Source organism: Somniosus microcephalus, chromosome 14 (assembly GCF_052327205.1).
Source record: "Somniosus microcephalus isolate GS21.2 chromosome 14, FLI_Smic_1.0, whole genome shotgun sequence".
Lineage (NCBI taxonomy): Eukaryota > Metazoa > Chordata > Chondrichthyes > Squaliformes > Somniosidae > Somniosus > Somniosus microcephalus.
In genome coordinates this window covers 109,120,716-109,145,314 of record NC_141000.1, presented here as the reverse complement: position 1 = coordinate 109,145,314, position 24,599 = coordinate 109,120,716, and the positions used below count along the sequence as shown (strand labels likewise).

The window sequence follows — 24,599 nt, the reverse complement described above, 5'->3', positions numbered from 1 at the left end:
CCGATAAGCCATCCTCTTGGGTGAGGCTGTGCCTGGAACATGTCAGCCACAGTTGTCTGTCGCAGGATAAAGGCATCGTGGCTGCTGCCTGGAAAGCGGGCATTGACAGCTAGGATGCGCTGCCTGTGGTCACACACCAGCTGTACGTTGAGGGAATGGTAGCCCTTCCGGTTGCAGTAATCCTCGGCATGCTCCAGAGGTGCCCGCAAAGCCACATGCGTGCAGTCAATGGCGCCCTGCACCATGGGGAAGCCCGCTATTCTTGCAAATCCCACTGCACGCTGCTGCTGCTTGTCCAGGGTCATGGGGAAGGAGATGAATTGACGTCTCCTTCTGAAAAGGGCATTGGTCACCTGGCGGATGCAGCAATGCACGGCGAACTGGGAGATGTTAGCGATGTCCCCAGCAGCGGATTGGAAGGAGCCGGTGGCATAGAAGTTGAGAGCCACCGTCACCTTCACTGCCACCGACAGAGACGTCCTGCGCATCAGCTGTGGACGCAGATCTCTGTGAAGCAGCTGGCAAATGTCTGCAACCACCTCCCTTCTGAATCGCAGCCTCCTAACACACTGCGCGGCAGACATGTTGAGATAGGAGAACTGCTGGCGGTATACCCTGGGTGGGTAAGGCCTTACTTGGCGACGCCTGTTGCCCCCTCTGCGTCTAGCCAGGGCTGCCACTCTCTCACGGCGTCTGTAAGCCCTTCCGACATAAGGCTGAAACTCAGCGTTGGCACCCAATGCAGCCCCCATAATATGCTGGCAAACACTGAGATCTCAATGAAGGCAAAGATAATTGCAAAGCTCTGGCCTGAAGCCAAAAATACCTGTCCTAGTGTTGGGCCAAAGCAGTAAGCTCTCTTCCTTGGTCTCTCTCCAAAAATCCGTTGCACAAGAGTGAATGCTGCAAAATGGCTGCCCTTTATAGTGCAGGGTAAGTGCCCTTTAATTTGCGCTCCCCGCGGCCCGCCTCGGCTGTGTACCGTTCCACTCAACAGTCGTTAGGGCCGCCCGGCGCACAATGGGGCGGCGCGAGTGAAGTTCCGGTTCCGGGCGCACAAAGGGCGTTGCACGACAAAATGACGTCATGATCTGCGCGCGCAGATGAGCGCGCGCAAAGACTTTGCGTCGGCGCTAAATGTCTACTGAAGTTGGGGCGAGGCGCAGATCGCGCTGTGCCCGGGCGCTAAGCGCCTAGCGCTCGAGATCTGCTCCTCCTAAGGCGCTAACGGCTGGCGCAGCCAACTGAATTTCTAGGCCGTAGACTTATACATACAAGCCCTAATTAGCTTGTTTCTGATGGGAGAAAAATAAAGTTTGTTTAATATCTATGCAAGTTATCTTTTAATTATTGAAGTTTTTCTGGATGCTAATGTAAAGAAAAGAATGAAAGAACTTCCATTTATATAGCACCATTCAAGCACTGAAGACATCCCAAAGCAATTCACAGATTTTTTTGAACTGTAGTCATTGTAATGTCTGGAAATGCAGCAGCCAATTTGCTCACAGCAAGGTCCCATGAGATAAATGACTCGAAAATCTGTTTTAGTGATAGTGGTTGAGGGATGAATATTGGCAAGGACACTAGGATAACTTCCCTGCTATTCTTCAAATAGTGCCATGGAATCTTTTACATTCACCTGAAAGGGCTGACAGGGCCTCAGTTTAACATCTCATCTGAAAGACAGTCCCTCATGACTCCAATGAAGTGTCAGCCTAAAGTATGTGCTCAAGTGTCGGGAGTGGGACTTGAATGCACAATCTCCTGACTCAAGAGGTGAGAATGCTACCAGATATCTGAAGGAACTGGTGAGCCATCTTAAAATCCTCAACAATGTAATATTCATAAACAGATGGAGAGCATCCCTCTAATTTCTAATAATGGGTGGGGGGGGGGATGAAGGGGAAGAAATTAAGTGTCTCTGAAACCAATAAGGTTCAGTTATTGTACTGACCTGAAGAAAATACCTATTAGATTTTGTGCATTTTGCAAAAAGAGACTGTAGAGCCAAGCAATAAAATTTTAGACGTACACTCAAATAAATCTATGATAGTATTGCTTGTCTGGCACTAGTCCGAGCTTTCTGTTGAGTCACTATCTAATCCTTTTGTGAAATAGATGAAAGCTTACATCTGCGTGGCACTCCTGAACAGGAAGTACAAAGGAATGCAGTGTGGATGTGGTTCAAATACTGCACATTTTATGTGGAGTGCAGGAAGGTGGATGGGTCTCGCACAATCGTGGGATTCAGATGATAATTTAAACTGCAAAAGTAATTTATACATTCATCAAGCTGTAACCTACTCTCCAGATTTTTGAAACTAACGTGATGAGTGTTTCACTCATAAATGAGGAATCAAATCTAATCTACAGGTTTAATAAAAAATAAAGTGGCTGTACTGTAGATCTGCCAGATCAGATTCATTGTGACTTCAGCCGTAATACTCACTGCTACTCTGCTAGTCGAAGCTGACTATATCGTTCTAAGCTGGGGCAAGTTTTTCCAGGAACTAATCACCTCTGCCACACGACCAATTGTACTCCGGAAGCCCCATCCCCCTTAACTGTCACTAACTGTTATAATCGGGTGTTTATGTTTAACTTGGATTATCACATTTCTGGTCTATTGTTAACTTAGCTATTATAGGGTAGAAGCCGTCAGGCTCCATCCCAAAAGCAGAGTCTTATAGTTACTGCTCTTGTATGTCTAAGGAAGTAACTGATCCCTTCTTTCCCTCCCAATTTTCTCCACTCTTGAAAGAAAGACTTGCATTTATATAGCACCTTTCACGACCATCGGACATCCCAAAGTGCCTTACAGCCAATGAAGTACATTTTGAAGTGTAGTCACTGTTGTAATGCGGGAAACACTACAGCCAAATTGCACACAGCAAGGTCCCACAAACAGCAATGTGATAATGACCAGATAATCTGTTTTTTTAGCGATGTTGATTAAGGGATAAATATTGGCCAGGACACCGGGGATAACTCCCCTACTCTTCTTCGAAATTGTGCCATGGGATCTTTCACGTCCACCTGAGAGGGCAGACGGGGCCTCGGTTTAACGTCTCATCCAAAAGGCAGCACCTCCGACAGTGCAGCGCTCCCTCAGTACTTCACTGGAGTGTCAGCCTAGATTTTTGTGCTCAAGTCTCTGGAGTGGGACTTAAACCCACAACCTTCTGACTCAGAGGTGAGTGTACTACCCACTGAGCCATGGCTGACATCCTGAAGACAGCAATATATACTGGGGTAAGATTCCACAACATCGCCAGTCCTCTGGTCCCTCAGCCGAGTGGGTTTTATTTACACGTGAATGTTGGCAGGCTATTTGGCCATGAGGCATCACAGAAGAAACCGATGTTGTCCTCACTTATGCTCCATAACATGCACACTTTCCAGCAGGCACCATTCGACAGAGATCAGGAACTAGGCTTAAGACCATGGACACTAATAGGGAATGCCCGTACTGGTGCCATGGTACAGTTTAGCTAATCCAGCACAGAGCAAGGTTTTGAATCTACACCTTTCAGCTCCATGTGGTTAAGTATCACAGCAGGCTGTGCATTCACCCAGTGAGCCCTCAGGGCAGTGGTAACTAAATATATAAGGGTGTAGTTTGGAAGCCTCACACCTGACGAGAGCCTTAACCTCTGCAAATGCTGATCAGAGAACCAGGCAGAGAGCTCAGCATGGCCAATTCGCAGTGTTTATGACTTCCCCATCTTTAAAATGAATCACTAGAAAATCGGCAGCAACGTGGTCTCCAGGCCTAATCCTACAATCTGCGCTATCTTTGAGTGAGGCTCCGTGCCAGCAGCACAACCTTGCAAAGCTTACTCTATATGCTATCATCAGCTTATACTGTTGGCAAACTTCCCCATTCAAAGTTTTGCTGTTGGGATCATGAAATTTATTACCAGCACCATTATGCCAGGTGTGGTTTGACATTCAGCTTGGACTCATGACAGGGAGAGCAAATCTTCGCAGGTAATAAAATACTCCTCCTGTGATAAGATGAGACGTTTTAACTTTTTAAAAGTGCATTTTTTATTAGGATAGTCACTACACATGTGTTATATGATTCCAAACATTGATACACAACTTCAGAACAATGCCCATTAAAAGATCTCCGCCTGACTGGCAGTAGGAGTACCGCAATTGGCTTCAACACCACAAGGCTAGGGAAAGGGCAATTAGCCCCCTCCTGATTGCTATTCAGTGACCCCTGCTGAGAAATCAGAATGGCCTTGAGTGAAGTGCCAAAGGTTACCAATGTCCTTAGGACTGTAGCCCAGCAAGACTCAGCTCCTTCAGGAACGGTGGGAAGAAAAGAAAATTGAAAGGTGAAGTGGCAAAAGAGTACACTCATGATCTCCAAAACAGCCACTTCCTGATTGAGAGGGTTGGGCAGTTATATGGGGAGGTGCTCAGTTCAAGCTAGATGCTCCTTCACAGGGAGATGGGTAAAATCAGACAGCGCATCATCCCAGGGATCATTGTGTTTGAGATTTGTGGGCTTAGAATAACTGCAAATTTTAGACCACTGGTGCAGGATGTTAGCACACTAATTTAGGGGGCCCACAGAGTTTCCATGCACTGCGTTCCTGATCTTGGGCACACTGTCTAACAGGCACCCAGCAGAAACGAGATACATATTCAGACAGAAAGAAGGAGGGAAAATTAGAGAGTCAAGCAATCCAGCTTCCATCTACCTCCTAGCAACCAACTACTTAAAGGGGACTGAAAGCTGGGTGCTCATTTACTTCATTGGTCAGAGAACGGTGTAAGACATATGGCTACTGGAAGCGGCCCACTTCCCTCTTGGGGCGCTGCGAGGGAATATCGCGGCACTATGTGCTGCGGTATTGCAGGCCTTCCTCCCCTTCTTAAAGGGGAGGGGCCTTGCGCAGCACGACCCGGGGCCCAGCTGGGCCCCCGCGGATCAGGAGTGCTGGCAAAAGCGCCCGGCACTCAAGAGAAGTGCCGGTCTCTTGGAGCGCAGCCGGCACTCCGCGGGGGGGGGGCAGGTAAGGAGGCCGGGGACGGGAGCGGAGGCAGATGCTGGCAGGCGGCCAGCAACAAAAATGGCCACCCGGCACCTCGCCTTTAAATAGCGCCACCCCGGCCGCAGGTAGGCCCCCCCTATCCCCGTCAGACATAGCGTCCGGCGATAAGTCAGGGGGTGCTCCCGAAGATTGCGGCCGGGGCGCGAGCGGTGTGCTGTGCACGGCAATGACGTAATCACCGGTGGCGCAGCACCGCGGGGCGCTACCGGTTACCACCGTCGCTAACCTCCCACTGAATTTCTTAGGGCACTAACGGGAGGCGCAAAGCAATCGAATTTTTCCCCCATGATGCCTATTTATACCACAGAACTGCTTCAAAAACAACACAATCATTTGTATAGTCACGCTGTTCTAAAGTCACATGGGGTGATTACACAATCTCGCGCTCCCACTCTAGCCCCAGTTCTCCGACCCATGATCCTTGCAAGTGCGGATCCCAACTGGGAGAGCAGGATTATAAATCACCTCCACAATTCTCAACCTCATCTTACTTGCTGGTCCAGCATTTCCCAGTGGCAGCAGCTCCCATTCTGTATGTCAGCATCGCTCCAGCCAGTTCCTTTACCCACTGCGCGATGAGAGAATCCATAACTATTCACGTACAGTATTTATTCATCTCCCACCTGCCGTAAACATGGTTTTATCAAAGTCCATATACTGTCATCAGCTTCTTTTGTAGCTGAGCGTTCTCATTCAAGCTTTGCTGCTTGTGAGTCAGTATCAGGTGTTAGCAGCATCAGCGTTATGGTGAATTTTGGTGTACAGCTTGGTGTACAAGGGACATGAAGAACCCTTACAGGCCAGCGACAGAAAAGCCATACTGGCCGAATGAAATGACCTGTTGGTGGGCAGTAAAGATGGCCACCCTTATCTCCGTCCGCAGTGTTTATTTTGACTAATAGGAGTACTACCATCTCCAAATTACCAGCGATAAACACCTCCTTCGTGGTTCACCTGGAGGCAGCAACTCGGCCTCATTTACGTTACAGCAAAGCCAGGGTTACCATCGGTGTAAACATGGCGTAAGAAAATGCAGAGAAAAGAACACTAAAACTCAAGTAATAAAAACAGAAAATGCTGGAGATACTCAGCAGGCCAGGCAGCGTCTGTGAAGAGAAAAACAGAGTTAACGTTTCAGGTAGATGACCTCAGACGCTGCCTGACCTGCTGAGTATCTCCAGCATTTTCTGTTTTTATTTCAGATTTCCAGCATCTGCAGTATTTTCTTTTTGTACTAAAACTCAAGAGTTGCCTTACGTTGCTACTGGGATTATTATGACTGTTTTGCATGGCCTCTGCCAAGTTCAATACCCCCTGGGTAGGCCTCTGTTTGCATTCAAGAATTTCTGGCTTCCAAGGCCCACAATGCCACTTAGAATATGCAGCACTAAAAATAATAAGGCGGCCTATTATGCAATTATGGGGTTGCCACCCATCCTTTTTTTTGGCAAGACTGTGCTTTTTTTAATGGACTGCTTGTTTCTTTTTTTTATCTTAAATTTGGTAGCAAAGGTCCGTTTCTTTTTTAAATAGGAATGCCTGGGTTTCAGCTGATTTTCGGCCGCACGTGACCTCGGAGGCACTAACTTACAGAACAGAGACTCCGAGCGCCTTCAGAGCTTCCAAATGGGAATCCAGTGAAAGGTAAGTTCTGCCCAATTCTGCAGGGCAGGGTAGCAGAAGCTAAAACGGTACATTCATTCAATCTATGGTTAGATGGCACAGTACGGGATTGGGACAGGTGATGGGGCTACAGGGCTCTGGGGAAAGAGCAGAGGGAGTGGGACTAATTGGACAGCTCTTTCAGAAAGTCGGCACAGGCACGCTGGGCCGAGTGGCCTCCTTCTATGGTGTATGATTCTAGTTTATTTTTCCGGATTGATGAGCCAAAGTGGGTTGTTTTGCGATCTTGTGAACTGGGCACAAACCAGAAATCGGTATAAAAGTGGGCAGAAAAGAGGCACGATTATAGGAACCTTTCCTGATCTCTATCGGCACTTGAAGTAAAAGTGATTCCAATCGACCTTTGACAGCAATTTCTGCATCAACGTTACAGGACTGCCGACTAGGGTGAGCACCTCTCTGGTTTTGGAAGTGGCTGCCCACTAACTTTGATAATCAATCATTGATGGTAAGGGCTGGATTTTCCTTTAGGAAACTGCCCCATTTCCGAGCGGAGGAAAATGGGGCAGGGAAGCCAACTGGCACATCGCCACCTGTAAAATGAACCGGCAACATTTTCCTCACTCCCTCCCCAGCCCACTGGCACCGATGTCAGTTGCCCACCCTTTGCCTGCCCTGACACATGTTAATGGTGTTGAAAGGGTAGGACTTCTACCTCCAGCCGATTTGTCCTTCCTTCCCACTTCTGTGCCACCCAGGGAGAACAAGGGCAGTAAGAAGGAGGTGGTGGTGGGGAACTGTTGCGGCAGGTGGGGGCAGAAATCGTCCCTGGCAGCTCAGTTACAGAAGGGCTCGTTAAGAGCAATGTTACACTGTACTGTTAGCATATTGAGGAGGCTTTATGCCCTTTTTACATTGGTCGGACCCAATACCAGAACAGTTTCCTCTGTGCAGTGGCGGACTCCCTCTGCAGTGTGGAGAAAGCGCTGGGAGCCTATCCTACACATGTAATCGACCACAACCCAGGAAAGTGACGCGGAGGCGACTGCTGGTTCATAGCGGCCGGTCAAAATCCAGCTCGCTGCACATCTGGTGGGGAAAAAAAATAAACCCTAGGAAAATCCAGGCCTAAAAGTCCTGTTTTCGATTGCTGCATTTTAGGAAATGTGGTGTGCACGTGCGAGTTGACTTTTTAGTGGCATTTGCACTCACAGGTTCGGATTGACAGCCTTGGCTCCCGGTCGGGCGGGGAAGGCTCTGGAGGAGTTGGCAGCCCCAGGAGCAGGTAGGGAGTTTGCCGCTGCGTTAGTGTGGCGTGGCGGGGGGTTCCGGAACCCTGACGGAGGGGGGGTTCGAATCCCGATCCCGGGGGGGCTTTGGATGGGGGTGGGGGTGTGTCCGATGGTGGGCAGGGGCAGATGGCAAGCTTGGTGGGCCGGGAGGAAGCACTCCTGCCCCTCTTGGCCCACAAGCAGTGCTGTAAAGGCACTTACCTTTTCCATGAAGCAGTCCTCGCCTCCCTTTAGCTGCCGGGTTTTCCAAAGCCTGGGAAACCCGGCCAGCCAGGGTTAAACCTGGAGGACAGGTTAAATGTGAGGCTCCCAGCCTCAATCTAATATCTAAATGGCCAACCCGCCTCCTGGGAGTGGGTTGGTCACCTGCCCCTCTGACCCACCTCCGTTAAAACCAGAAGTGGGCGGGTTGGGGTCAGGTTTGAGATTTTTAAAAATTTTAATGGCCCACCCATATTTTGTGGTTACAGTTACCCCCGTTAACTCTGTTTCTCTCTCCACAGATGCTGCCTGACCTGCTGAGTGTTTCCAGCATTTTCTATTTTTATGAGAAAAAAATGGGAGTGGTGCTCGCTCTTGAAAACATTCCTTGCTAGAGCCGTCACGATGATCTCACATGCTAGAGCATGCACCAGCTCTCCACAGGTACAGTAATGACGCCATCTGGCGTCTTTGTGGAAGCAGTGGGAATTGTACCAGGTGAAGTCTTCGGCCAGCATCGTACATTTTTCAGACTGCATATTTTTAGCGTGCAGTTGAAAGGGACCCAATAAATTGCATTGAAGTGTTTGGCAAAGATTTTAGGAGACTCCCTCAACTTTATGGAACTTCGGGGACGCCACGCAAGAAATGGGCCCCAATAAAATAAAGCCATACAGCCCCAGCATTAAAAGAAATATGATTTTTTGAATTGATTTTAGCTGTACCCAATAAAGGCAAGGTATCGCGTTTTGGATCGGCACCGACTGGATTTATAAGCCATCAAAACAGAATTTATTATCGTAATATATCCTGCTGCACATTCTTGAACATACGCCACTGCACATGTACAGACGTGATTGCAAGAGTACCAGCTATGGTGATGTTCCCTGCACTTGGAATAAGTGAAATGGCAAGTTCTGATACAGGCTTAAATTTACTGCGAGTGCTTCAGTTTTATGTTTCTTAATGATTGTGGGCTTACTAAAGGAGGCATTTGGGATGAGTGTCGGATCGGAAGGTCAGATGCAAACCGATCCCAATCACAGAAATCACAGAAATCACAGAAACCCCACAGTGCAGATAGAGGCCATTTCGGCCCATCGAGCCTGCACCGACACATATCCCACCCGATCCCCGTAACCCCATGTATTTAATCCCCCTAACACTAAGGGTCAATTTATCACAGCCAATCAACCTAACCCGCACATCTTTGGACTGTGGGAGGAAACCGGAGCACCCGGAGGAAACCCACGCAAACACGGGGAGAATGTGCAAACTCCACACAGACAGTCACCCGAGGCCGGATTCGAACCCGGGTCCCTGGCGCTGTGAGGCAACAGTGCTAACCACTTTGGATTATTTAATGAAAATCCAGAGCTGCCTGACTCTGGCTGAATTCCAATTTGGACTACATTCAGGTACTAAATAAAATAGTGATTCATGACCACGTGGGGACAAATTGTGCGTGTGCCACTTACCACCTCGTCCATCTTTCCACAGCACGTGTGCACGGACAACCTACTGAGAAGCTTCTGCATGGCTGAGGTCACAGTATCATTTGGTTCTGCAAGTTTATTGTTAGCATTGTTTTATTTTATCTCTCTGTGGGGAAATCAGTTCAATCTGTGGGGTCCAGTGCTGGGTAGTTGCACGTGTCTAACTCCCTGGAGTCTGCTCGCAATCTAGCGAGGCAGAATATCTGCCATTCCCTGGTGTTCAATGGCAATTTTGATGTGGTTGATTTCTTTATATCTGGTGGCTTTGTGGACTGGCTTGCATCCAATTCTCTCAAAGTCGATTGCTGATTTAGTAAATGCATGCATCTAATTCTTTTGTAAATTAGTGACCTATGGACAATATAGATTCAATTCCCATTGCAATTAATGATTTTCTATTAGTGTAGTGTGCTGGTGAGAGGAAATCTGATTCAGATTTAGCAAATACATCTCAAACCAAAGTCAAAACATATAAGTGTCCTCCTTAACGTTTGGTGGGTGGTGGAGATTATTTATCATCTTTCTCACCTTGCAAAACAGAGATGTCCATCCATACTCCTCCAAGTAGACAAAAGACACATTGAGCGAGAACAATCATTCTTCTTCCTTCATCTGCCCTCTCCCCAAGGCTTTGCATCAAGCATTCAGCTAAAAATCAAGGCCAGAGAATGTGAGCAGACATGCAAACCTCCTGCAGAACTGTCCAAGGATATCTGAGACTAACAAGGTATCTCTTCCAGTGACCATTAAACATCCTGAATTGTGTCGCCTTGTTGGCCACTCGCCATGTTGTTAACCTTTCTAGAGGGAACTACACATATCCAAAAAAAACATTCAGCTGCTACACATAATCAAACTTTAGACACAGTCTGCTGAAAGTTAATGACAATTGATACCAGCCCAATGAATCAATAACAAGAGGGCAATCTGAGTGATTAATACTTGAAATGAGTGATGACTAAGTTCATTGAGCATCAAACATCCAAATTTCTGGTTAGTTTCACTCTCGTTACACATCAAAGTCCACTCATAGAACATAGAAACTAGACTGATACTCCAGTACAGTACAGAGGTAGTACTGCCCTGTCAATAAGAACATAAGAAAATAAGAAATAGGAGCAGGTGTAGGCCATTCGTCCCCTCGAGCCTACTCTGCCATTCAATAAGACCATGGCTGATCTTCTACCACAACCCCACTTTCCTGCACTATCCCCATATCCGTTGATTCCCTTAATATCCAAAAATCTATCGATCTCTGTCTTGAATATACTCAACGACTGAGCCTCCACAGCCCTCTGTGGTAGAGAATTCCAAAGATTCACTCCTCTGAGTGAAGAAATTTCTCCTCATCTCAGTCCGAAATGGCTGACCCCTTATTCTGAGACTGTGACCCCTGGTTCTAGACTCCCCAGCCAGGGGAAACATCCTCCCTGCATCTACCCTGTCAAGCCCTGTAAGAATTTTGTATGTTTCAGTGAGATCACCCCTCATTCTTCTAAATCCAGAGAATATAGGCTTAGTCTACTCAATCTCTCCTGATAGGACAATCCCCCCATCCTAGAAATCAGTCTAGCGAACCTTTGTTGCACTCCCTCTATGGCAAGTATATCCTTCCTTAGGTAAGGAGACCAAAACTGTACACAATACTCCAGGTGTGGTCTCACCAGGGCCCTGTATAATTGCAGTAAGACGTCTTTACTCTTATACGCAAATCCTTTTGTAATAAAGGCCAATATACTATTAACTGGTCATCTATCTAATTGTTCTTGGCAAAATCTTCCTGTGTGCAAAATGGCTGCCACACTTGGCTATAAATGTAAAGTTCTATAGAATCAATCTTACAGCACAGAAAGAGGCTTGAAGCCCATCATGCCTATGAAACGCTTTGAAAGAGCTCGGTAAGCATGTTGACTGTCCTTGGAAGCCAAGGGATATGGGGATAATGCGGGAAAGTGGAGTTGAGGTAGAAGATGAGCCATGGTCTTATTGAATGGCGAAGCAGGTGCGAAGGGCTGAATGGCCGACTCCTGCTCCTATTTCTTATGTTGCATAAAGTCAGGATCAGTCGTGGCTGTGGTAAACCCCCAAAACACTTTGCCCATATTCACTAATGACAGTCACAAACGATAGATGAGGTGCCAAAGGGCTGCTAGGACCCATGGAACCATACCCCACCATGAAGAGAGGGGAAATAAAGCAGGGGAAAAATTAGGAGGCAAGTGTCAATTCGAAAAAAATTGCCTGACCATGCCAGTTCTTGAAGGGTTACACCTGAAGCATAAGCTAGTTTTCCCTTTCAAATGATCGACCTGCTATATATTTCAAACATTTTCTGCTTTTGTGTATTAAAAAATGTGGTTAACCCAAGTCATATGTGATTCACTCTCTTAGAAGTGAAAATATCAAAACACGGCACTTAATTGAATATTGATATGAAAAGAAACAGCCTACTAACACTAAATATCATTGATGTAATCTGCCAAATGCAAACTATTTGCAGATCTTGTTTCTTTTTTTAAGTAACTGTTTTGAAAGAGAGAATGAACACAATACAAGTTGACACTTGCTGAGAATCTAAGGCTAAGTAGAGTGCTTGAGCTTAATTCCCAGTGTGTGTAACTATGTAAACTGAAATAAATACTGGGCCAGATGTGAACAAGCGCTCTGGTTGGCTCTGAGACCCTGCATCTGCAACATGTAGAATAGTTGGGATCCGGGGGAGGAGGTGGTTTAACGTAATCCGTGCGGAGAGAGCCTGCCTGCTAGTTCAGGTAGACGTCAAGATCTCACGCTGGTATTTCAAAGAAGGGCAGGGACATCTCCCAGTGCCCTAGCCAAATTTTCTCCCTCAACCAACATCACCAAAAAAATGTTAACATATCATTCATCTCATTGGTTCTTGTGAAATGTTGCTGGTTGTTGTGGTTGCCTATACAACAGCACTCACTGTACGCCAAGCGTAAATCATGTGTGAAGCACTTTGAGACACTTTAACAATGTTATCTGGTGCTATATAAATCTAAGTATGTCTTTCAGTGTAAAAGCATTCTCCTCCTACTCTATTGAATGTTTTCATGTGACAAAAAATCCCAATTCCAGCATTAATTACCAACCTTGCAAAATGTAACTTGGCTTTTGACTCAACCCTGCTTTAAAGGAATGAAATGAACAAAGTTATGTTTACCTTTTCAAAGCTGATCTGTGGAAGTCTCTGTGTGTTACATAGTAAGGTCAGCAGTGAAGTAGTGCTGTGTGTTATTTGGCACTGCCTGTTGGGTGTGCTGTAACACAACCATAGTTACTTCAGCAAGGAGAACGCCATCCACTGTTATCAGCAGAGTAAAAGTGATCAGACATATCAAACAACAATCTGACAAAATATTTCATATTTATTTTATTTGTAATTTGCTAATAATATATTTACAATCACCTATTTTTTTCATTTAGTATATAGTGGTAACATCTCATCAAAGGAGAATGGAATAAATATTTTTACCACTTTTTACAGTGTCTACATCAAGTATTCCTTGCTCACGATGTGGTCTCTTCTACATTGGGGAGACCGAACGCAGATTGGGTGACCGCTTTGTGGAACACCTCCGTTCAGTCCGTAAGGGTGACCCCGAGCTTCCGGTCGCCTGTCATTTCAATTCACCGCTCCATTCCCACTCGGACCTCACCGTCCGCGGCCTCTTGCATTGTTCCACGGAAGCTCAGCGTAAGCTCGAGGAACAGCACCTCATCTTCCGATTAGGCACTTTGCAGCCTTCCGGACTCGATATCGAGTTCAACAATTTCAGATCATAACCTCGGCCCCTATTATATTTTCATATTTTTTATCCACACTTTTGGTTTGTGCCTTTTCCTTTTTTTTCTCTCTCCCACACGGCAGCTGTCTCTCACTCTGCCAGCGCATTTCACACTTCATCTAGAGCCATTGTTTGTTTCTTTATCTGTCCTATTACCACCTCGTCTCACCTCGAATATCTCTTAATGTCTCTTCTTTCATCCCCTCCCCCATTTCCCAGCCCCCAAACTGCCTTTTAATCTGTTTCATTTCCTGACTTTTTTTCTCAGTTCTGAAGAAGGGTTTCGACCTGAAATGTTGACTCTATTTCTCTCTCCACGGATGTTGCCTGGCCTGCTGAGTTTTTCCAGCGTCTTCTGTTGTTATTAAGTATTCCTTGGTTGCGTAAAAGATGGGTGAGATGCATGGAAGGTCTGTCTCTGCACTAATTCCACCCTTGCCCCCACACTGTACCAATGTGGCATTTCCAATTTTACACTTTCTGGAGGATATTTCCCAAATGATTCACTGTTGCCAACAATTTTCTGACATTACATAGAATTACAGAGAAATTATAACATGGTAAGGGGCCATTCAGCTCAACCAGTCCGTGTTAGTGTTTATCTTCCATGCATTTTGTGGTTCTGATCCAATATTCTTACCCATATTGATTTAACCCTCCCTTCCTTCAGCCACCTTTATAACCTATTCTTAAATGTTGATATGGTCTCTGCTGCAATCACTGTGCAATCTGCATCCTCACAACCCTGCATACATGTACAGAAAAGTTCATCCTACTCTCTGTCCTAAATCTCTAACTTTTAATCATGTTTTGTCCCCAAGTTCTAAACCCTCAACCACTGGAATCAGTCTGTTTCTATCTACCCTGTCCCATCCCTTCATAATTTTAAAAACCTTTATTAAATTGCCCTCTAATCTCCTCAGTTCTAACGAAAACAACCCCAATATGGACTCAAATTAATTTTGAATTGGCTTTGGTTTGACCCAATCTCCTTTTGTTGAAGAGTTTTAATAACCATTGAGGGAAAAGACTGTCCTCTATCTGTCTGGCCTTAGGTTTTTTGCCAGATCCCAGCAGTGAAAAATCACTCATCGCCCCACTCCAAAATGTTGAATTCTGTAGCAGCGTTATGAACACAAATGGTCCATTTTTTTAAAAAATAATCAGTATGCATTTCCTTTTCAGTAAGAACATTTTGAAATTCAGATTATCTGAATCTGAATTCAAGCTTTAAATTCAAATTCAAACTTCAAATCTAACAAGGTTGATGCAAAAGCAACAGACATTCACCTCTAGACTGCAGGGTTCAGATGCAGACATCACCAGACACAGACATATTCCCATCATTATACCACTAGGAATTGGATGCCTTTCCCCAAATGAGGTGCCAAAGGTCCATGCAATCACCTTCCAGTGCAGTACTGACATCAATTCAGCAGTGATGCAAAATTTAAAGTGGGCAAAGATACAAAGGGTAGTAGATATTTGGAACTCTTCCCCCAAAAGGCAGTGGATGCTAACACAACTGGAGTTTTCAAAAGTGAGATGGATAGATTTTTGTTAGGTAAGGATATCAAGGAATAGGGAGCAAAGGTGGGAAAATGGAGTTGTGGTGCAAATCAGCCATAATCTAATTGAATGTTGGAGCAGGCTCAAGGGGCTGAATGGCCTACTCCTGTTCATTATGTTCCTATATGGCCATATTCATGTCATCAATGGGGAATCCAGCCAGATAAGAAACATAAGAACATAAGAAGTAGGAGCAGGAGTCGGCCATTTGGCCCCTCGAGCCTGCTCTGCCATTCAATAAGATCATGGCTGATCTTCTACCTCATCTCCACTATCCTGCACTATCCCCATATCCCTTGATTCCCTTAATATCCAAAAATCTATCGATCTCTGTCTTGAATATACTCAATGACTGAGCCTCCACAGCTCTCTGGGGTAGAGAATTCCAAAGATTCACCACCCTCTGAATGAAGAAATTTCCCCTCATCTCAGTCCTAAGTGGCCGACTCCTTTTTTGAGACTGTGACCCCTGGTTCTAGACTCCCCAGCCAGGGGAAACATCCTCCCTGCATCTACCCTGTCAAGCCCTGTAAGAATTGTGTATGTTTCAATGAGATCGCCTCTCATTCTTCTAAACTCCAGAGAATATAGGCCTAGTCTACTCAATCTCTCCTCATAGGACAATCCCCCCCATCCCAGGAACCAGTCTGGCGAACCTTGGTAAAAGATGGTAAAAGTACAGGTATCTCTCGTGTTCCTGCGTGTTTTCCATGGTGAAATAGATATATGGCCTTGCACAGGGAAACAAGGCATCTGTACCTGAACAATGTAACTGTGCACTGCAGGTACTGCACTGAAGTGTCAGCCTAGATTATGTGCTCACGTTTCTGGAGTGGGACTTGAACCCACAACATTCTGACTCAGCAGCGAGAGTGCTCCCAGTGAGCCACAGCTAACACCGTGCATAATTAAATAATGTGCATTAAGTGTGGGGTTGGTGGGAAGGGAACAAGGAACGGGATTATACAGTTACTGGAAAGATGCGGAAGGATGTGGATGAATAGAGAGACCTAAGGATAGTAATGTTAAATCTGTAAATTGATTGGGACCCAGAATACTGTGTGCAGTTTTGGGTGCCCCAATATAGAAAAATGAAACCATGGAGAACATACAGCATAGATTCACCAGGATGATTATAGCAATGGAAAACTATACAAGGAGAGATTTGAGATACTGGGACTAAAACCATTAGAGAGGAAAAAGCCAGGAAGAGCTTTAATAGAGGTGTTTAAAATTATGAAGGATTTTGATTGTGTAAAGGGAAAGACTATTCCCCCTGGCTGAGATGTCAGTGACAAGGGATCATCAATTTAAACCTGTCACTAAAGAGAGAGGTTAAGAGAAATGTCTTTACACGGGTGGGGGGGGGTGCGGGGGCGGGGGGATCTTGAAGCCTGGGAAGCTTTGCCACAAGGAATGCTTTCCCAACCTCTTGGTGGCCGATCCTCCTTCTCTCCACTCTCCCCAGTCACTGGAATTTTGAGGCCCTTCACTCTAAACTCTGATGTAGTCAAAGTCATGAGTTGGCAGACAATAGAATGAGACGTGCGTACAAGGGGGAATCTTTGATAAACTTTTCAGCCATACAGAGACAAAAGTTTATGGGGGAGAAATTCAGTATCGCCCCATTTGGGGCGCAATTATTGGCCGGGCGCAAAGATTAGCGCCTGGCGCTAATTATTGCCTCCGACTGCAAACTTAGCTTTTATCACCCCTGGAGGTGATTGGAGCGCTAAATCAGGCGCTTCACAACTGCCTTAAGGCGCAAAGGCCGAGGAGCGAGGCGCTACCTCAGAGCGCTGGCGAAGCTCATGTGATGTTAGTCAGCAATGGAACACAGACACATTGGCGCCAGCCAGTTCTTAAAGGGGAGGGTTGATCTTGCTCTCCATCCACATCCTGCTCATTGCAGCCTTGAATCTCGGCCTGGAGAGACCTGTACATCAAATCTGCTGGAAAGAACAATGGAGAGACCCAGGGAAAGAGCTCAGAGTGCAGCCCCCACAGTCTCTTCTAAATCGATACAAGGAAGGGCAAATCAAAATGAACCTGCAAAGTGCTGCTCAGTACCCAAAACTCCTTCACACAGCGTTGAATCTCTCCAGAAGTCTCTCTCTCTCAGAATGCATGGTGCAAAAATGTCACCAACAGAAAAAGGCAGGAAGCGGTCGCCTTTAAATAGCGCTCCCCCAGTCCCTTCCTGACTGCAAAACGCTCCCCTCAACCTGTCGTTGCTAGCGGCAGGCGGTAAGACACGGGCGCCACTCAATATCCGGTCCGGGGCGCTACCGGGGCGTTGCACACTCGACTGACATCACGATCTGCCGGAGCAGGAGATCGGGGCGGTAGTGTTTAGCGCTGCCGCAAAATGTCTAGTTAATTTTGTGAGCGGCGCAAATATCGCCGCACGCAGGCGCTAGTTGCTTTGTGATCCATTAGCGCCCTCTTAAGGCGCTAACGGGAGGCACAAACCAACTGAATTTTTCCCCCTATCTGCTTTGCTGGCATTGTTTTTAACTAGACATTAGCATAGAGGAATGTTGCGGGGGCGAAGCAGCATTTGTTTCTTTTAAAAGCTCAAAAGAATGTGGATGGCACTTACAAAAGTCTTAATATAATTTAACTTATTTCATTTTTTTTCTTCTAATTTCCTGCCTTTCTGTTCCTACATCAACTCAGCTCATACAGGGCCAGAGTTCCACTGGTGTTAGCAGGCCTGTGGACCTCACTCAAGTAGCCATTAAGTGTCTGTGAGCCAAAAAAATTTCCGTCCTTTTCCTGAAGAAATTAACTCCTTGCTAGGGTTACATACAGCCCATGAAGGCGGGATGTCCTCTGGTATTTGTTCAAGTGGCCATGATTCATGTGTGAGGCTTGACGGGGAGTGTGAGAAAACTATTAGGCTAGAGGAGGAGAGGAGACCCAGAAGAAACCTGACCCTGATCGGATTTGCCCAGTACTTCCAGCAGGGATTGCTAATGCTGGCAGATTTTTCCTTCCCTAAAGCTGGGACGCTGAAGGTAATTGTAATGGCCCTACTGCTGTTTCAGCTGCGATCAGCCAACTTAACATAGACAAGGCATCAAACATAGGGCTTTCTTGGGCTGTATACATAGGATTACATCGGATATACAGCTCAGAAACAGGCCATTCAGCCCAATCTGTCCATGCCAGCGTTTATGCTCCACCTGAGCCTCCTCCTGTCTTTCCTCATCTAACTCTATCAGCATAACCCTCTATTCCCTTCTCCCTCATATGCTTATCTAGCCCTCCCCTTAAATGCATCTATACTATTCGCCTCAACCACTCCCTGTGGTAGCGAGTTCCACATTTTCACCACACTCTGGGTAAAGAAGTTTCTTCTGAATTCCCTATTGGATTTCTTGGTGACTATCTTATATTAATGACCTCTGGTTTTGCTCTTCCCCACAAGTGGAAACACTCTCTCTGTATCTACTCTATCAAAACCTTTAATTAGCCTATATAACAAGACTGACTGCATTTTAACGTAGTCACTGTATTACCAACATTGTCGGATGTTTCTGAGGGATGTGAAAAAGCTTTATACAATTGCGAGTCTTTCTTTCAATGTCTAAACTAGCTGGGCCATCAGGGGAAACTTTGCACCATTGAGCAGCTTGAGGCTCCAGGAGATAATAGAACCAGTTTACACTGCTCCATTCCTCTCTATGTTGCAGTATGATTTCAGTTGACCTCTTTCTCATTTACAGAGTCGAGGCATTTTGCTATATCGAACTGCAAACCAACAGCTGGTTTCTGTCTGGGAGAGAAATGGTTAACTCTAACTTTAAACATTTTTGTTAGTTTACAGTAACTGTTCTCAAGAACCAGAAGGGCAAGTCAAGGGTGAAAGTTTTATGAGCGATCTGTAAACAATACGTCGCCACACACAGTTTAACTATTTATTATTGCTGAAATATACAGGCACTGTAATATTAAACTAGGTTTCAGCATGAACTATATGTTAATGATGATTCAAAATGCAAGTTTGAATGAGACATTTATGCCTGCTTTTTGGCATAGATTCAGGTTTAGCTGAGATCATAACTTGATGATATCGCCAAGCTGTACCACCCAACCCCTCCAGATTAAGCTCAGGAAGGGTTCTGATTCCTAGGGCATTGGTAGGAGTGAGCTGTGCCGATGGGACAACCTGCTGGGGCCTATATTCTCACAGGGAGATTAACTGAAGCTGTGCGGCAGTGTTTAAACTAGCAGGGACAAGGGAAAAGCTAGAAAGTAGAGTGGGCAGCTTGGAAAGGAAAGTAGACTTTAGTTGTATAGGAAATAAGGAGTTAAATAGATTAAAAGAGGTTAAACAAGATAAGATAATAAAAAAGAAAAAATCAGGATAGAGGAAGGCAAAAAAAGAAATTGCTAAACAAAGGGAATCAAAACAAAAATGTATATATGTTAATGCACAGAGTACAAGAAGCAACATTGGGAAATTAGACTTATTGATTAAAATGGAAAAGCACAACATAATAGTGATAATTGCAATGCATCTGCAGCTGGGTCAGGATTGACATTGAAGTAGTCCTGGGTATTTCCATCATTTCAGAAAGGATAGAAAAAGAATAAAGGGAGCAGTGGTAGCTGTAATAAAGACACGTACTTACAACGATCTTTATTGAGGCTGCTGTTATTTACTATTTACATAAATAATCTGGACTTAGAAAATGAGGGAACAATATCACAATTTGCTTCCAACACCAATCTGGGGTATGGCAAATCATGTTGAAGACTGCAGGAGGACATAGATAGGCTAGCAGGTTAGGCAGATATGTGGCAGATACAGTTCAAAGTTGAGAAATGTGAAGTCATGCATTTTGAAAGTAAGAATAGAGGAAGGACATGCACCTTAAATGGTAAGATTTTAAATTTAGTAGAGAAGCAGATGATCCTTGATATGCAGATACACAGGTCACTGAAGATGACAGTGCAAGTAGATAAGGCCATTAAAAAGGCAAATGGGATCTTTTGTTTTGTATCCAGAGATGTAGAATACAAAAGCAAGAAGGTTATATTGAACATGTGCACGGCCTTAATAGGGGCACCAGTGGAGTGTTGTGTAGGGCACCTTATATAAAGAATATAAGAGCAATAAGAAAGATATAGAGCAGATTCACTGGGATGTTAGCAGGGATGTGAAGTCACATTTATGAAGAGAGATTTAAGAAATTGGGACTTTCTTCATTGGAGCTTTGAAGATTGAGGGATGACCTGATGGAGGTCTTGTAAGGAGTTTTCGATCGCAGAGGTTTCTCCCTCTAGAGGCCTCTCTCTCTTGCACAGTAAAACCTTGAGTGGTTCGACCCACTCGCCCCTTAGGTTCTAGACACTGGACTTTGATGCAGGAACTACAATGTAGAGAATACTCGATAGGCCAGGTTTAATGGAAATGAAATGAAATTTTATTGCATAGAGAAAAACAAATCAAATGCAAGTCAATAAAAGGTACATGGGAGGGAAAAACAAATTCATAATACATTACTAACTGAGATAGATACAGGCATATTATACTTTACAAAAGTCATCATGAAATGGGGAAGCACACGGAACATCGAGGGACAACAACTCATTGTTAAAATTACCCCTTAAATGCCCACCCTATCTAGATCAGATTGTGAGGGGCCAGAAACATGCTCACCAATCCAGTTGGAAAGTATAGAGTTTTGAAACAGGTCTGCGTTTTGATCCTTTCAGGCGTCCTGTCTCCACGTGGTCAATGCTGCGGGCTGCGACACTCTCTCTTCTTCCTCGAGGTGAAGGTCATGGACAGGCTGGACACTGGCAAGCCTGGACGTCGGTGGGGACGGCGACCACCTGTTTGACCATGGTTAAAGAGGTCTCTTCGCAGAGCCTAGCTGATTACCATTTTCAGCTAGATTTCTTCTGTAGGGCTGCTGTCCTTTGTCTCGTCAACGGCCCAGGGTTTGTCGATGATCTCCCGATGGTTACCCCGGGGCGGGACGTAGACTCGAATCACCTTCTTGGTCTCTGCATCGACGTTCCTCCATGGCTCTTAAAAGAACACGCTGGCTACCGAAAGCTGTAAAAGCTCCAAGCTCCAAAAAGCTGCATGAAGTAAAAGCAAAAGCTGCAAAAGCTACCGATGGCTACCCCGGGACTCCAGTTATACTTCTCAAAGAAGCAATTATCTCCTGCCAAATCAAGGTTAGTCTTTGTTTAACTTTTGGCGGGCTTGTATCGCAACAGGGTAGTTATTATATTTAAACTGCTTTCGGGATGGCCGGTGATGGCCATCTCTGGTCTGGAATGACCTTGTATTGTTTTGAATGTCTTCTTGATGTCTTTAATGGGTCTTTGATGCTCCCCTTATGAATATAAAACTGTTTCCCTTTGGCTGGGTAAACATTTAGATGGCCTTTATCTACAGGCCGATCTGACTGGATCTGCATCCAATCCATATGTATGTGGTTCTGTCTGGTTTTGTTTTCTCCGAAATGGCCTTCCAGAACTTACTGTGGGCTGAATCCAGAAAGGCTGTCTGGGGACTGCAGGAACCATTTTAAAGTGTCCAAAAGCTAGTCACGGGGTCTGGCGGCCATTTTGTATGCCCCTTTTCTGGGCTTCTTTTAAACAGTTTTTAAAAGTAAAGGCCTCTTCTGCCAAAGGACCCTTATCTGACAATATTAATTTTGCAAATCTTACAGTCCCCCCTGATGATACCATAACTTGCTTGAAGTATCATAATTCTGGGTGAGCAAAATTTTCTGACTCTCCACAATCAAACCATCCCCTGTAATTACCTATCTATGATCCCACGACACATGTATTTCCCATTTCAGAAAACCTACAGTGTACATTAAGCATCTATAGATGGCAATACATTGGATTTAAAACCTGACACATTCATTTCCAGGCGTCGAGGGGGGCCTAATACCCCTACACCACCTGGTTCGTACATATTATCTTTTATTAACAACAACTCACTTAATGAACTTCAATAATAAAAATAAAGTACACACAAAATTACACATGAACAACCATCAAACATAGAGGAGGGAGGGAAACTTTAACTTTATACATAGCAGCAAAAATCTAAACGGGTGTCTCCTCATCTACCCATACATAATGCTCCCTCCATTCTCCTCTGTTCTCATACTTCTGCGAATGCCTGACCATTTTACAGTGTACAAACAGTAAATAAACTACAATGACAATCTGGCACACTACAAGAATGTGGGAGGCTATCCTAATCCAAGAAGGGACTTCTATACTAGTGAACAGATCCCACCACTGTGGGGTCACTATATCTAGTATGTCTGCCCCTATTTCTAACGTCTTCTGCTCCAGCGTGTAAAAATGTTTCTGTGAAACGACAACGGCTTTTAGTATCTTGGTGAGGTGTTCAGGGAGAGGGGGAATGATATACCCAAAACGTGCAACGAATCATTGCAGATCGGTGAAATTCTCTTTGACAGTGAGGTGAACAGTGGAAGGTTCAGGAATGGGGACAATTCGCTCTTGGGCCACTTGAACTTCTGCCTTGGGTTTGAAGCAGAAACTGCTGTCACTCACCGGACACCAGCCGTGCTGTCCATGTTGGTAGTGGGGTGCTGCAGTGGTGACACAGTATGTCCCACCTCCTATATATGCCACCTGCGGGGGCACATGGCCTTGTGCCATTGCCTCCATGGTGCAATTTATAGGCTTCGCGCCAGCAGTTCTGAACCCACACTGTGGTTTCGAATAGGCATTCAAGTGCTGGGGACACAGGATGATGTGTGCTCCCCGGCTCCGGCACCCCGAGAGGTCGGTACCCGTCATTGCATGCTCCCATCGAATGACGTACGGTGGGACCGCTGTATAGCGAATGTGTGCACCCCCTTGAATGACTCCAATGTTCTCCACCCTGTATACCGGGGCGGGTTTAGCTGTCTTTCCCATCACCGGCATTCTTACCACTATACCTATGATGGTGTCATTAGACCGTCCACAGTCCACTGGGACTGGGTAGACCTCTGAAGCTAGTCTGAGCTGGCACGGACTCAATGCGTTCTCAAAAGGGTGGAGGGCTGCGAGGTGCTTGTTGCTGATCCAGGAGGGGGCCAAACCTTGTTTTAAATCCTCCAGATTACTGCGGCCCTCACCCAGTAACCACGCCCCATACAGCACGCACGCCTCGTTCTGTGCAGCCTGATCTGACGCATTCCGATCCTCCCTGATGAGAGCATGTACCGTTTTAGCGTGTCTCTCCAGCTCAGCTATAATTTCTTTTAAGTGTAGTGTCATGGCCTGGTCCTCATGTAACTCAGAACCCACTACCTTATTCTCATCCGTCAGTATCTTTCTTCACCGCCCTTTTAAATCATTGATCTGGGTCTGCAGCTGCACATCATCCAGAGTGTTGATGACAGAAGTCCCTGTGTTAAAAGCTGTAAAAATATCATTTACTGTACCCCTTCTTTTTCTCCCTACCCTGTCCAAAACCTCATGTGGTGTGGTGTACAACCCGGCTATGTCTACATCTGCAAAGTCAAATTCATAAAACTGTCTGAACATGTTTGTTAACAGGACCTGGTACAATTGCTCCGTTTCCTCGGGGCACCACTCTGGCAATCGCATCTCGGTGAGGTTTAAAATCACCGAGGCCACCGCGTAGTGCACCCCTTGGTATAGCACCTGACCTGTGGGCACTAATACCAATCCGTTCCCGGGTCCTTTGGTAGTGGTGGGGCACCCTTCCTTGCGGGCTTTGGCTACCGGAATCGTGGGCAGGGGCTTGCGGGGGCGGGTGATGAGCTCAGTGGCGTTTACTGGGATCTGAGAGTATGGGACTCCGCACGCCCATGTGCTGACGTCCCACCTCATCCCTTTCCCAGCATCCTGCCATTGCCTTTGGAAAAAGATGGAGACGCCTGTGGGGCAGACGCGTTCTGAACCCCACATACAGATGTAAATCCCCTCATCTGGTTCCCACCATTTGTCCCAACAGACACTCAATCCCCCATGAGTCCCCGTAATAGTCCGATGGGTATTGTTACCCAGTCTCTCCCACTCGACCGTGGAGTTCTTCATGGTTTTGCTCAACTTGCGCAACCACCACCATCAGTCCAAAGGAACATGTCCCGTACATTCTAAACAGATCTTCTTCCCGACAGTGACGCTGGCTCTGGGTGCGGTGATCCTCACCCTGGGACACATTAGAGAAGTCTCTCTGTACTTAAAACCGAACTGGCTGGAGTATTCCGTAGAGTTCGACCCCAGCCATCCTGGCCACCTCCCTTCGTGGAAATAGGTGGCTGTCTCCTCGACGTCACGTCTTCCCATCCCATCGGTCGCGATGGGGGCTGTGTCTCCGGAACATCCATAAACTATGGAGTCCTTGGTGTGGCCCCGATAGGCCCAGCTACATAAACTTAAACTTAACTTATGTACAGCGCCGCCCGTCCCCGGGCGGCTTGCCTAATCCCTGTTTGGACTGCAGCTCACCGCTCCCTGTGGCGGGGCTGCACTGACCTGTAGCTTGGGTCCCTCGCAGCCTTTTGCTGC

The 24,599-nt window shown here is 46.0% G+C and overlaps 1 long non-coding RNA gene across 1 annotated transcript in view; it reads left to right on the top strand.

Annotated features, from left to right (window-relative positions):
• Nucleotides 1-8,934, top strand: part of LOC147107831 (uncharacterized) — a 72,750-nt gene extending 63,816 nt beyond the window's left edge. Inside the window, exons 4-5 of the long non-coding RNA XR_015080893.1 lie at nucleotides 6,603-6,713; nucleotides 8,488-8,934. This is a non-coding gene — a long non-coding RNA (uncharacterized LOC147107831). The remainder of the gene's footprint in view (nucleotides 1-6,602; nucleotides 6,714-8,487) is intronic.
• The last annotated feature ends 15,665 nt before the right edge of the window (nucleotides 8,935-24,599 follow it).